Genomic DNA, 12,859 nt, shown 5'->3' on the forward strand with positions numbered 1-12,859 from the left:
AATGGCCAATGTCGCTCCAATTTATCTAAAATGCTTACATCTAACGGCAGTTTGAAAAATTATGGCTGCAGTAAACCCTCTCGCAGAACTCCAATATTAGCCGTGGTTTTTATGATATTGACATCTTTATGGTAGCTACAATATAAAAATATCAAATTTAAAAAGGTCACGACATTCCAGATATATTTCATGATGTCGAGTCTAAAACCGAATGGGTTAAATTAGTTTTTGCGAGCCGTACGTTCTAATTTCGGTTTGCGTTGCATCGGTGAATATTTAGTAGGTCGTAGAAGATTACTTAACCCTAATACCATGGCTAAAACGTCTTAAATATTTGATACAAATGTGTACGGACGAGGTCACGTGAGGGACGTTAAAACAGTGAGCTTTGTAAATAATCCATAGAAGCTTTAACTTAAATTCGTCCTAGTTTAAATCCCGCTGTTTGTGATTTGAATTAAAAGCAAACCTTCCTGTGATATTATCAATAATACAGGTGCCACAGCGACCCCATTAAAGCCGCCCCTGCTACTATTTCATTCCCTGCAGATTTCCAAGAAAACTACCAAATGCGCTGCTATTATCGGAAAGCACAAAAGAAAAATTTGCCTTTCATCGAGCGAGTGGAGAAATGGAGGTGCGCTTTATCAAAAGTTGATTTGAGACAGTGGCGCAGCCATCAGAGGGGCTAACGACAATTCTCCATCAGCTTAAAACACAAGAAGAAAAGTTTGTTGTACGCAACGTCAGAAGTGGGATAGTAATATCCAGTCAAAATTAATTAAAAAATTCGACCTCGACTCTTCTTGGATCGTATCTCTGTTTGGCTCTCACCTGCGCCACTGGTTTCATAATGACTCCTCTGCAGTATTCATTCGGCGCCAACGACTACTAATAAGTCTCAATCGATGTAGCAGCAGCAGAATGCGTCCTAATTGCTATCGGAAAATGGCCGAAAGAACAATAAGAAAGCGTTATTTAGAGCGCAGAAGGCTTAGCGCCGAACAAGAGCACAACTGCAGCTTTCAATTGTTCAGTGAAACAAATGCCGGTGATCAAGTTCGTCATTTGCCAGTTTGTGTAAATGGCTCTACAAAGCTCGCAGCCTGTCAACCAGAGACGGCTTCTTCAGCCACTTGTGACTGAATACTCTCTAATGGATGGCAGTAAGCAACGTTTCAGGATTAATCCTCGCATTGTGGAGCTTTCGTGCTTTGCATGCACGCATGTCCCCCCAAGCATCGAGCTTTTAGTCTCTTGACATTTTACACCGTGTCAAATTTATTAGATGAATGGGTGTTTTATTCCTTTCCGGTAACAACTTGATGCTCCCGAATTCCCTGGCCGGAATGAACCGGAAAAAACGTGTGATTTGTTTAAAAGCATGTTCGGATATAAGAGAAATAACCGCTTTTACGAGCTCGTTTCGCTTCTTTCTTTCAGACGACGTTGAATTTGTCTCGAACGGAATGCACTTAACTTGTCAATGATGAGAATTTTTTGAGAGAAAGGAAAGACACGAAAGTGTGCCTAAATTACGTTAAAAAATACTTGGGAAATTTCGGGGACGGCGATGCGAACGGCCAGACATGCAGGAATGCGACAAATGCAAAGTGGAAGCGGAAATCGTTTATCATAATCCGTTCGACAGTGTTATGAGTTGTCAGAAGATCAATATGGATTGGGTTTCCCAGAAAATACAACACCCACTTGTTTGCCGATGTGTTTAATCAGACGGTTACTTCCGAGTTACATTACATCATGAATGTTTGAAATATTACACGAAAGATGACTCAGTTACAGAGCAATAACCCGGTATCAACATATCAACAGTATAAGGTGCAAACACCACTTCCTTAGGAGCAGTGTAGTCGAAACCCATAAATCAACCAGATAAACATGTTTTTTGAAAGGAAGCAAACAATATTCAAAATATTAGTTCTCGGAAAAGTTCAACACTTTCGTCGCAGTATGTCATGGTCTCTCTATATTTATAACTACAAAGAAATTTAGTCTGGAGTTTCCCCTTTTTTTATACACGCTCCAATTGTTACGAAATTTTAAAATCATGATGAAAAATTTAAATATCACTTTGGTGAAAAAACACATTCACAAGAAATACTGCAACAATTTTAAAACGTAATTTATTATGATGCTCATATAATAATTTATTACTCCTACTTTTGTTAGTATTTACACAGAACTTAACGAAAACAATCCTACAAATGGAGTTTTTTAAGCAGAATTAAGTTATAAAATGTTTTACAATTTTGATTTTTTACAAAAACCTGAATCTCTAAGGACGAAAAAGACTGATAAACCACACGTACAGAAGCCACTTATTTGATAAAATGTAATTATGATTTGACAATATTTCAAACGACGTCATAAAATTGTTGGTGGGGATGATCAAACAAATTTTGGTTAGTGTTTTAGCCATTAACTTCATGATATTCTTAAAATACTTCTAAAATTTCATGACAATCAGTCTAGTAAATTCAAAGAGTATCTGACTAAAAAATCTCGAACAGACAACAGTCGATAGAGAACAGACAGACAGAAATAGGAGATCAACATTTGTATTTTCTAGGGGCCATAGAAAGTCGAGAAAACGTGAAAATAGTCCTTCGTCAAATATTACAATACTTTCCAAGTTAATGTTTGGAGAATACAACACCTCAAAAAAGTAAAAGTTACTATAATCATCATAATTTTCAAATTTAGGAATCACACCTAAATATATGATATATTTCAATAATTTTCAAAAAGAGCTAACATGATAGTGAAAACTGGTTTTTAGATTCTGATTTGGTGTTATTTCTATAAAAAAAATGGTCTAAAGTTTTTAGACAGAACTTCCCTCGCATGTGGGATACAGGCAAACAAATACAAATTCTTCGAAAAATTATAAAAATTAATTCTTTTTTCTTTAAAATACATTAAATACCGCATGCATGTTAGAATTTATTCTAATACAAGAAATTTGTTTCACAACATTTTCAGACGACTGTAGATTGGAAAATCAACCTCCAAACAACCTGTATGTCACCTTGAAAAACTAATAATCCGAAACTACTGGAGTGATTGTTGTCCAATTTTAAAGGTATTTTAGAAATATTGCGTAAATGTTAAAACGTTAACCAAATTTGGCTGATCATCAACAATTTGATGATTTCACCGCCAAATTTTGCATTGTAAATTATATTTAAATTTTTTAAGATAAACATACTTCTCTACGATCTTTTACCCTAGGCATCCAAATTTTCACAAAAAATGCAAATTGTAATCTTTTATAAAAACATTAAAGCATCGTGCTAATAACGCGAAGGTTGCGTGTTCGATTCCTTCAAAGGCGACTTTTTTGTTACACTGTGACTGGTATCATCTACATTTTTTAACTTATTATCATTAAAAAATAAAATTTCGCAAAATCAAATTTTATCATTTTTCGAAGAATTCGGATTTGTTGTACTGTACTTACTGACATAAAGGAATGATTAACTTTTTTGATAACCCAAGTTGTGGATACCCATCGTATGCAATACGTGAACTATAACTTTTAATGTCAATATTACTTTCTCCCTACTCGAACGGTATGGTTCCACACGATGTAACAAGGGTAGGTTTACTCATTGGAAAAATCGTTCTAAAAATAATTATTGTAAAGGTCAATGTTAGTTTTAAATCCACACAACCAAAAATACAATGATTAAAAATAGAACAAAAATTAAGACTTCCCGAATGACTGTCAAACACTAATCTTGAAATAGTCTCTCAAAATGTATTTTTTACCAGTTTTAACAGTTGTATTGAGTGATTTGTTAAGATTTAAAAACCAAATGAAATTAGTTTTTAATCGTCACTAGTTAACAACAAACAAAAACTGAATCTAAACATTTTATCAAAATTTATTAATATTAGAGAACTTCTTCGCCACTGCAGCAAAATCAATTCAACAAGTCCAGTTTCTTAGATACACTCTAAAGATTATTTTTTATGATAATACATTAAGTTAATAGGGATAAGTCATTATGACTGCGAAGCGTCTTATTTTGAACATTTCCAGTTGTATTGACTAGGCAAAATTTTGAGATGACGTCGTCAAATTTTTGATGGGGATGAATAGACAAATTCCGGTTAGCGTTTTAGCATATACATAATATTCTTAAAATAAATCTAAAATGGCTGCAACAGTATTGTACATTATGTGTGTAAAAAAATCAGAAGATAGACATTACGTGGATATTCTAGGAGCTATGAAACGTCGAAAAAACATTAAACTTTCGATTTATCACCCCCGGGAAGTGATTATAAGTGCTACGGTATTATTAATACCATAATTACTAACATTTTTTATGCTATGATGTAAAAAACTTACAAGGGCCAGCTCATTAAACTAAATCGCTGCACTAACACCCTTGAACAGCGAACAGCGCAAATAAATTCTATTTTAATTACAATAACCGCAAAAAACAAAAGAATTACATTTGGTTTTCATGAAAACGTGTGGTGCTAGCAATAGAATAACTTTTTGTGATTAATCGCAAACAATAACTTCAACTTTACACAAAAACATCCCATTTACAACTCTTGACAGTGCAGTTTTATTTGAACCAAAAAAGCCCCGTTGAAACTAAACCCGTCACGTTTAGTGGATTGTTGATTTTTGTCCACACAATTTATTACAACACTAAATATGTGTGTGAAATTTAATTTTATTTCATCGGCGCTGTGGCGGCGTAAAAAGTCAAATACAGGTGTGCAAGTAGACATGACACGACTAACAAACGACTGTTAAATTTAGAGATGGGGCAGAAATGACCACTTTGTACCTGCAGACTACACGGTGTCCGATATCCGTTCGCTGGGATTCTCTATTATTAGCGGAAGGTGAATTAAATGATTAGCTATTATGGAGCTCGTTCGCTGTAACTACTCAGGAGAGAAACATTAAGCTAAATGAGTACTCCTACAGGAGGCGGCCACTGACGGAATTGCATTGTGTTCCAATAGACAACATGTTGATCAATTTGTATTATTAACAACACGTTGTTAACCCTGACCAGACATCGCAAGCATGAACTCCCCGAAAGACGCAAAAAGATGAGCCAGCAGCCGCTTTTTGGCCAAACTACACTACCCTAAAAAACGAACAATTTTTTGTACACATTTCTGCAAGGAAGAAGCCGGGTACATTAAAACTTCCCAAACATCTCTCGCGCGAAATTAAATTAAAGTTAAATTGTGACTTGTCATTCGCTACAAATTGATTGTCTTTGATAATGCCGTCCCTTACTTCTTTCGATTTCGCCTTGCAACGAAAATCGAATTACAAATTTTTGCTTTAATCCACACACTGGAGGAGAAAGCGGCCAGATAAATCCGGCTTGCCCTTGTTTCACCATTTCGAAACTTTGGAAACACGTGTGTACTTCCGAGGATTACAATTTTAATACAGTCTCACCATTAACTCACTTCGCTGAAGAGCAACATTTTAGGCTCCAGGTGGAAGAGAAAGTGGAGCTTTATTGGGACGCGCTCCCTAATTTAAACACTCCTGAAATATCAGGATAAGACTATTGATCGAGAGGAGAATATTATCGAAAGTGACAACATTTTACTTGGAAAACTGGAAAGGCGTTAAATACCTTGCTAAAGTTGGTACGCCTGCCTGATACGGAAATTTAGCTAATGTAAATGACATTTGCTATAGTTGTGTAGACTACATTTTCCGGTAAGAACTGAAATTTTATAAAAAATACACAAATACAAATGAGAACACTTAATTTGTCTACTGATAACATTTTACAACTTAATTGGTACAGTTTGTGCTCCTAGTTGGTAAAATCATAAATTACAAATCCTTGGTTGCTTAGCGAGGTAGCCTACAATGAACAGGAGCGCATCCATGGGATGCCTGGTTGTATGGTCAGGTTATCATATAAAACGTGCACGAATTCATTCATTAACAAAATCTCAATAATTAGAAACCTATATCCCCCAAATTTTTGACAGCTTTCCTGTTGAATACAACCGTCTCTTGGGCTAAATGGCACTAATAGAGGCATAAAATTTGATTAATATACAAAAGTAGTGTCTTCGCATAGTACAATGACACCAAGTTGATTCAAGTTAAATTGGATTCGAGGCAAAAAATTCTGAAAATTCTGCAATTTTCCGGCCCATAATAATTAATCTCTTAAATTACTACACATTTTTATTCGGCAACTTTCAAGGGAGTGAAGTGATTGATTTTTTTACAGGATTTTGCATAAAAGCAAGCAAAAAATATTTTTCCGATAATGGACCAGCGACATCGGCAACGTTCAATTTGTAACTTAATTGGTTTTGAAATGCTAAATTTTGTTATAATTAACGTTATAAATTTGTCACGCAGCACCCAAAAGCTCCAAATATAATGCAAACTTTGACATTAAAAACGCGCTTCTGTATTGGAGAGATATTTTTTGTTTAGTGGGTGTACTACAATATACTGGAGCTACCATAATTTTTTTCATATTTCAAAAACGATTATTGTTTAATTCGTTAAGAGCGTTTGATTAAGCCTTCATACCATGCGATCGCAAAATTACCAATTATCAACAATTTAATTTAAAGCAGTGAGAACTGATTAATTAATAACATTATAGCAAAGTCAATAAAAATAACATTAATTAAAAAACTACTCATCAATTTTCATTAGTCATACATAACAAATTACCAAATTCTAATTAAGACAGGTGAACTAGAAGTCAATTAATTAAGCGACTAAAAAAAACTTAATCTACCAAAGGAATCCTCCGAGAAGGCGATGAAAATGAATCGACACTAATGTCATTATCGCCTACAAGTACAGTGGATTGTTGAAAAAATTATTTCACGTTGTTTAATAGACCTGATTTAAGGCTACAGTTTACAATTATTTTCAAATATATCAACGCCAGTGTGCTATTTCAAGGTTACACTTTGTATTTCTTTAACCGTAACGCGCTATATATTTCAACAGATTTCAAAGGTTCTTTATTAAAGAAAAGTGAACAGTTTTAAAGACATTTATGTTTTTACAAAAACAAAGTCATATATTAAAATTGAGTATTCCGCCATTTTTGAAGATGGAGGATTGAAATTTTGCATATACTTTTCGACTTAGCTAACGTAGCTACAACAAGTTGAACAAGGTCTAAAACTCTTTAATATACGGCGATTTTCAAATTGGTAGTTTCCTCATGTCAATTTTGTGCAAAATTCTAGACCACCATTTTAAATATGGCGAAGTTTAAAATGTTTAAATATGACCACCTTTTACTTCCTGAGCGGCTAAGGAAGCATAGTAATTGAGTTCATTGAACGAATGGCCACTTTTATGTTTTCTCGACGTTTCATAGCCCCTAGAGTACGAAAACAGTAGTCTTCCATGTCCGGCTCCCTATCAGTTTGTCTCTATAGATTTTTATTAGACACGTAATCTCCGAAACTAGTGGACCGATTCTTGTCAAATTTTGTATATATAGTAGGAATATAATGTAGACGATAATGGCTAAACAACATTTGGTTAATCACCCCCACCAAAAACCTGATCACGTCATTTCAAAGATTTCTATTTTAAAATAATTTAAATGTTATACAATAATATACTTCTACAATTGTGGTGTACAAATCCGCTGTGAATTTTTTCCTTAAAACTTTAAGTTGAGCCAAATATTAGACAAATTAATGTTTTCATAATTTACGCCGTTACGCTTTGAAACAGCCTGTACATTCTTGGAAAAAAACCACCATAATAGATGTCAGTGAATTAATTTTTTGAAAAACATGGATATCAATGTTTCCACAAGTGGTAACTATAGAAAACTGATTGTAGATATTAGTAGTTATTTAGAAATGACAAAGAACTAAAAGCCACTATTCCAGTTAAATAAAATATCGATGAAATTTCCTGAATGTCTCGCTCTTTGAAGATAAACATGCGGTATATAATAAATGGTCTTTAGTTAGAGAATCATGAATTATTGCTTTGAGTGGGATGAAAACCTTGCGTTAGATGTATTTGAGAAAAGTCCACGCAAACTCCTCCCGGCAAGACTTCTAAAACGAACAGAGAAGATAATGAGAGAATATCATTACCTGCGGTAAACACTGGATTCGGAGCGACAATACCTTCTCCCGGAATAATTACGGTGTAACGAGATTACCTTTTTCCGGCAAGTTCATCAAGTATAAATATTGAAAAGCTCCTTCCATTGGCGGCCCGACCATAATTCCGTTTAATTACGAGCTCCCCACCCGGAGGACGTCGTCTGCACCGTCGGATGACATCCGGGGAAATGGCGACTTATCACTTATTCATATGTAATTCCGTTCAGGACGAAATTAGTCTGAATTATACAGCGATCCGGTTAATCCGGGCGCTTTTTCCGGCGCTACAATTGCTGATCGAGTTAGTCCGGCTGATGCCTAATGGATTATGACGTTTTCGATTTGGCTTTGATACGAAAATCCGCGCGGAGGCCAATAAAAGCTGCGATGGATTTAATTAGATGAAGAGGGCCATCAGTTAGGCGAAGGAGTGCTGGATGTGTGCGGAATGGATTGAAAAGATCCGGGAAATTATAGTGCAAGACTATCAGGCCATGTAATTTACGTAATTAAACGATAATTAAAGCCCATTCTAATTAAAAGTACCGGATGAAAAGAGATACACAAAGTGCGACGAAGAAAGTTTAATTGGGGGGCCTTGTTTGTTTAGACAACTTCGATCCGCGTATTAACGAATTTGAGAACATCGGAGAGGCAAAACTCTTACGAGCTAAGCCATAATTGCTTGACTTTAACGAATTTACTTCAATTACGACGAATTGTCGGACGCCGAGGCACCTTTGAAGGTGTCTGCTGATGTTTGTCTTGCATTGATTTGTGAGCGAAGGCTCGGGAAAAGAAAACTTCAGAAAGAAAATAACTCTCATCAGGGTTACAAAATGACACCAAAAGGACTTATGTAATTTTGCATCATAACTAGAACACACTGAAAAATATCGCAGAGTTAATTCATTTAAAAATTGGGATGTCATTGATGTAAACGAGATTTACCTACAAGTGCCTATCACAATATTTTGAAAAGACGTAATCCGTTTTATGGGAGGGATGCACAAATAAATTAGTATGCATTTTACCAGCTTCATGAATAAGCGTCGACTTCATAAATGTGCGAGTCCTCGAAAAAAGAAATTGAAGACAACTGTACACATACGCATATGAACTGTCACAGAAAGAAAAAAAAATCATCCAACGCTACTGGGACCGAACTTCCCTAGACTCATAAGACATAATACCGTGTGATTTTTTTATTTGTGACGTAAATTGTACTTTGTTTTCATTTCCGCAAATTCCTTTCGCTTATTGTTTTTGAAATTTTCGACAAAAATTTATTTTAAAGTGAATAAAAACTATCCAGATGTGTTTTGGCACAGAAGCAAAAATAAAATTATTTCGTAAGACTTAAGAGGAAATCAGGAAGTCGCACATTAACTCTTGAAAATGTCCTGATAACATATGGATAATAACCCCTATACATAGATCACAAATCAAAAACATTGTTCCAAGGTTACTTCGACAGAACTTCCCTCGCCGTTAAAGTACAGTCCGACAAATCCCATTTCTTCGAAAAATATACAAAATTTTTGTTTTCTAATATATAGTAAAAACCAGTGGTGTAAATGTCACCTTGAACCCCATGCGCCAATGTAAAACATAATTAAATCACTTAACTAACAGGATAAAATGTCCTTCTGCACTAGGTAATAGCAATCTAAAGGGTTTATTTATGTTTATACATCGAAAGAATGTCACGTAGAACTTAGTTTTGTTTGAATGAGTTTGTGTTCTCTAAACAGAGGGTTAAAATTATTAATTAAACCACAATCGAACAAAATGTTATGAATCTTATAATTCCTATTTTATCACTGTTATATAAAGATGTACGTTTTCTCACATTTTCGAGAAAATGGTGTAACTCACTCGTTTTTAATTTGACCAATAACAAATTTGTGATGACGTCATCAACATGGATAATACCAGTCACAGCACCAAAGAAAAGTAGTCACAGCGCATTACCAGTGCAAGTCTGGCATCGAACCCACGACGGAATGTCGGCAGTTCACCGAGAAAACCGCTGAGCCACAGAGCCACGAGCTCATATATCTTGTAGTAATAATATAGCATTATTCTAACGTGCAATTGTTTTTGCGAAATTTGAACATTCAGCGAAAAAACTGAAAGCGGATTCGTAAGCTACAAGTATAGGAGTATATTTTTGTATAACATTCAACTCATTTTAAAATACGCTTCATAGAGATGAGGTCATCAAACTGTTCGTGAGGAGGATTAGTTAAACATTTAACCATTTATATGATATTTCTAACATACATAGTTTCGGAGAGTACGTATCTAATAAAAATGGATACACACATCACACAAACGGACAGACAGACGGAAACAGAAAACTACTTTTTTCGTACTATAGGGGTCATGAAACGTCGAGAAAACATAAAACTAACAATTCATCCGATTGATTCAATTATTATACTTCCTTAGCTTACGCTCGGGAAGTAAAAATCATCTGGTATTTTACTCATTTTAGCTCTGTTTATTCAGCAAAATTTTTAGATGATGTCATCAAGTTTTTGGGGGAATAAACAGACAATTTTTTATTAACGATATACCACGCTTCAGATAACCTTAAAACATTGACAACATTTCACATTCAGTTTTGCTGTTTTCTAAGCTAAATTGTAATATGTTTTTTTTTACAAAAATCTGAATGTCGAAAATAAAAAATCAAGACGGATTCATAAACCACACATATGTTGTTGTATTATATTAATGTATGTTATTTTATGAAATTTAAATAGTATTTGTAATGTAAAATTTTGAGATGACGTCAACAAATTCTTGATGGGGATGATTAGACATATTTTGGTTAGCATTTTATCATCTATACCGAAAATACGTAGGTATCCATAAAATTTCACAATAATCAGCCCAATACTTTCAGTGACTATTTGTCCAATGAATTAGACACAGTGGACAGACAGAAGGAAACGGAAGTCCTATTTTTTCATACTCTAGCAGTCAGAAACATCAAGAATATGACAATACCGCAAATAAACATTTTTAAAATCATCACGTCAATGTTTCTAGAATTAATAAATGGCCAAAAAGACACAGGTAAACCTACGAAAAGCAAAACTAAAAAATTTATCGTTTATTCATCTAATTAAAGAAACAATTTACCATTTGTACTTCACAATTATCAAACACGTAATCTAACTAAAACTAACCAAAATTTATCAATCGATCTTCTCAAATACAATGACAATACTTATTATTTCAAATTTTTTTTAAGTAAATTTGACCTGAGATTAAATTCGTGCTGAAATTCTTTAAATATTATACTTGAATACTGTAATTGCATTCATAACTTGAAGTTTTCGAGTTGAATTTACGTAACTACAAAATTAAAATTTGTAAAAAAAAAATTAAAATTGTAAAATTTGTGATCAGAGACTAATCAAGATATATAATTTACTAAGTACAGAACATTAAAAAGTGCTATCTATTCATCCCCTCCAAAAATTTGATGAAGTCTTTTGAACAAATTATTAAATAAAACATATATACCAGCATTATGTTCCAAAAAGCAATTTTGGTGTACGAACCGATTTAAAATTTCAGTTTTTCAAATTCGTCATTTGTGTTAATACAGAGAGGTTCATAATGATGTTACATTATATACCTACGCAAGTAATATATTGACACCCACCAACATCTCGAAAAAAAATGAGATGGATTTTTACTGTAAGATACAGTTTGACATTCAAGCAATATTGGTTGTGCTTTAGATTTTCGGTATAAAAAAACTATATTATATTATAACGCGAATTTCACATTTAATTTTAATAATGAATCCGTTTAGAGGTAGGTGCCTGTGACTTGAAATTTTTTTTTCGTTTATTGATGGCAATGTAACAATTTAGTTGACTTGAATAATAATTTATAATTACCTACGAATTTACACAATAAATTTGCTGCAGCATATTTAAGTTATTAACATTCTAGCAACACTGTCTGTGGACCCAAAACTTTTCGATATAAACATTACTTAAATATGAAAAAAATAAATCTGATGACTTTTCAATCCACCCATAATATTTTACACAACGAAACTGGAGGCTAAATAATATATGATTTCACCACACTGTGTTCCTACAACCCCATCACTTATGTTTTTAAATTACTAGCTTAAAAGTAAAATTCTGCTTATTTAGCCAATTCTAAAAATATTTTGACAACTATTAGTAATTATACATTATGTCATGTTAGCGCGTTAAAGCTTTAATTATATGTTTAATGTAAACATTAAATTAAGTCAATCTGTTTGGCGTAATAACACCAATAACCACCACCCACATTATTAAAATCAAACATGAATAACATAAACCGCGTTACAAGATTTTCCCCAGTATCTGTTATTCACGAAACAAAAAAATATTAAGAAACCCACACCACTTGAGTTCTCTTTTTCCTCCACAGGTGAGAGCCCAAATCAAATTTCCCGAACGTTTTCTTTCAGAATTCTGTCATTGTGAATATCTCATGTAATGCTTTTTGCTTTTATCCGTTTATCCTGATCCGACAAACAAAAATAATTAGGTGATTCGTTCCGAATAAAGAAATAAAAAGGAAAAATATAATAATCAAATTTAGGGGATTTTTAGGATCCGCTATTCAACATTAATTTTGTTTTTTCCGACTTTAGTGACTGTGACTTGAGACGAGTATTCCTTGACGGTTTCGTTATTTT

The 12,859-nt window shown here is 33.8% G+C and overlaps 1 protein-coding gene across 2 annotated transcripts in view; it reads right to left on the reverse strand.

Moving 5' to 3' along the window:
• Positions 1–12,859, reverse strand: part of LOC135139276 (epithelial discoidin domain-containing receptor 1-like) — a 466,539-nt gene that overhangs the window by 453,018 nt on the left and 662 nt on the right. The gene's annotated exons all lie outside the window — the stretch shown is intronic.

The sequence above is a fragment of the Zophobas morio genome, unplaced genomic scaffold (genome assembly GCF_036711695.1).
Source record: "Zophobas morio isolate AGI-343-1 ecotype UQ-CSIRO unplaced genomic scaffold, CSIRO_AGI_Zmor_V1 ptg000031l, whole genome shotgun sequence".
In the NCBI taxonomy this organism is placed as follows: Eukaryota; Metazoa; Arthropoda; class Insecta; order Coleoptera; family Tenebrionidae; genus Zophobas; species Zophobas morio.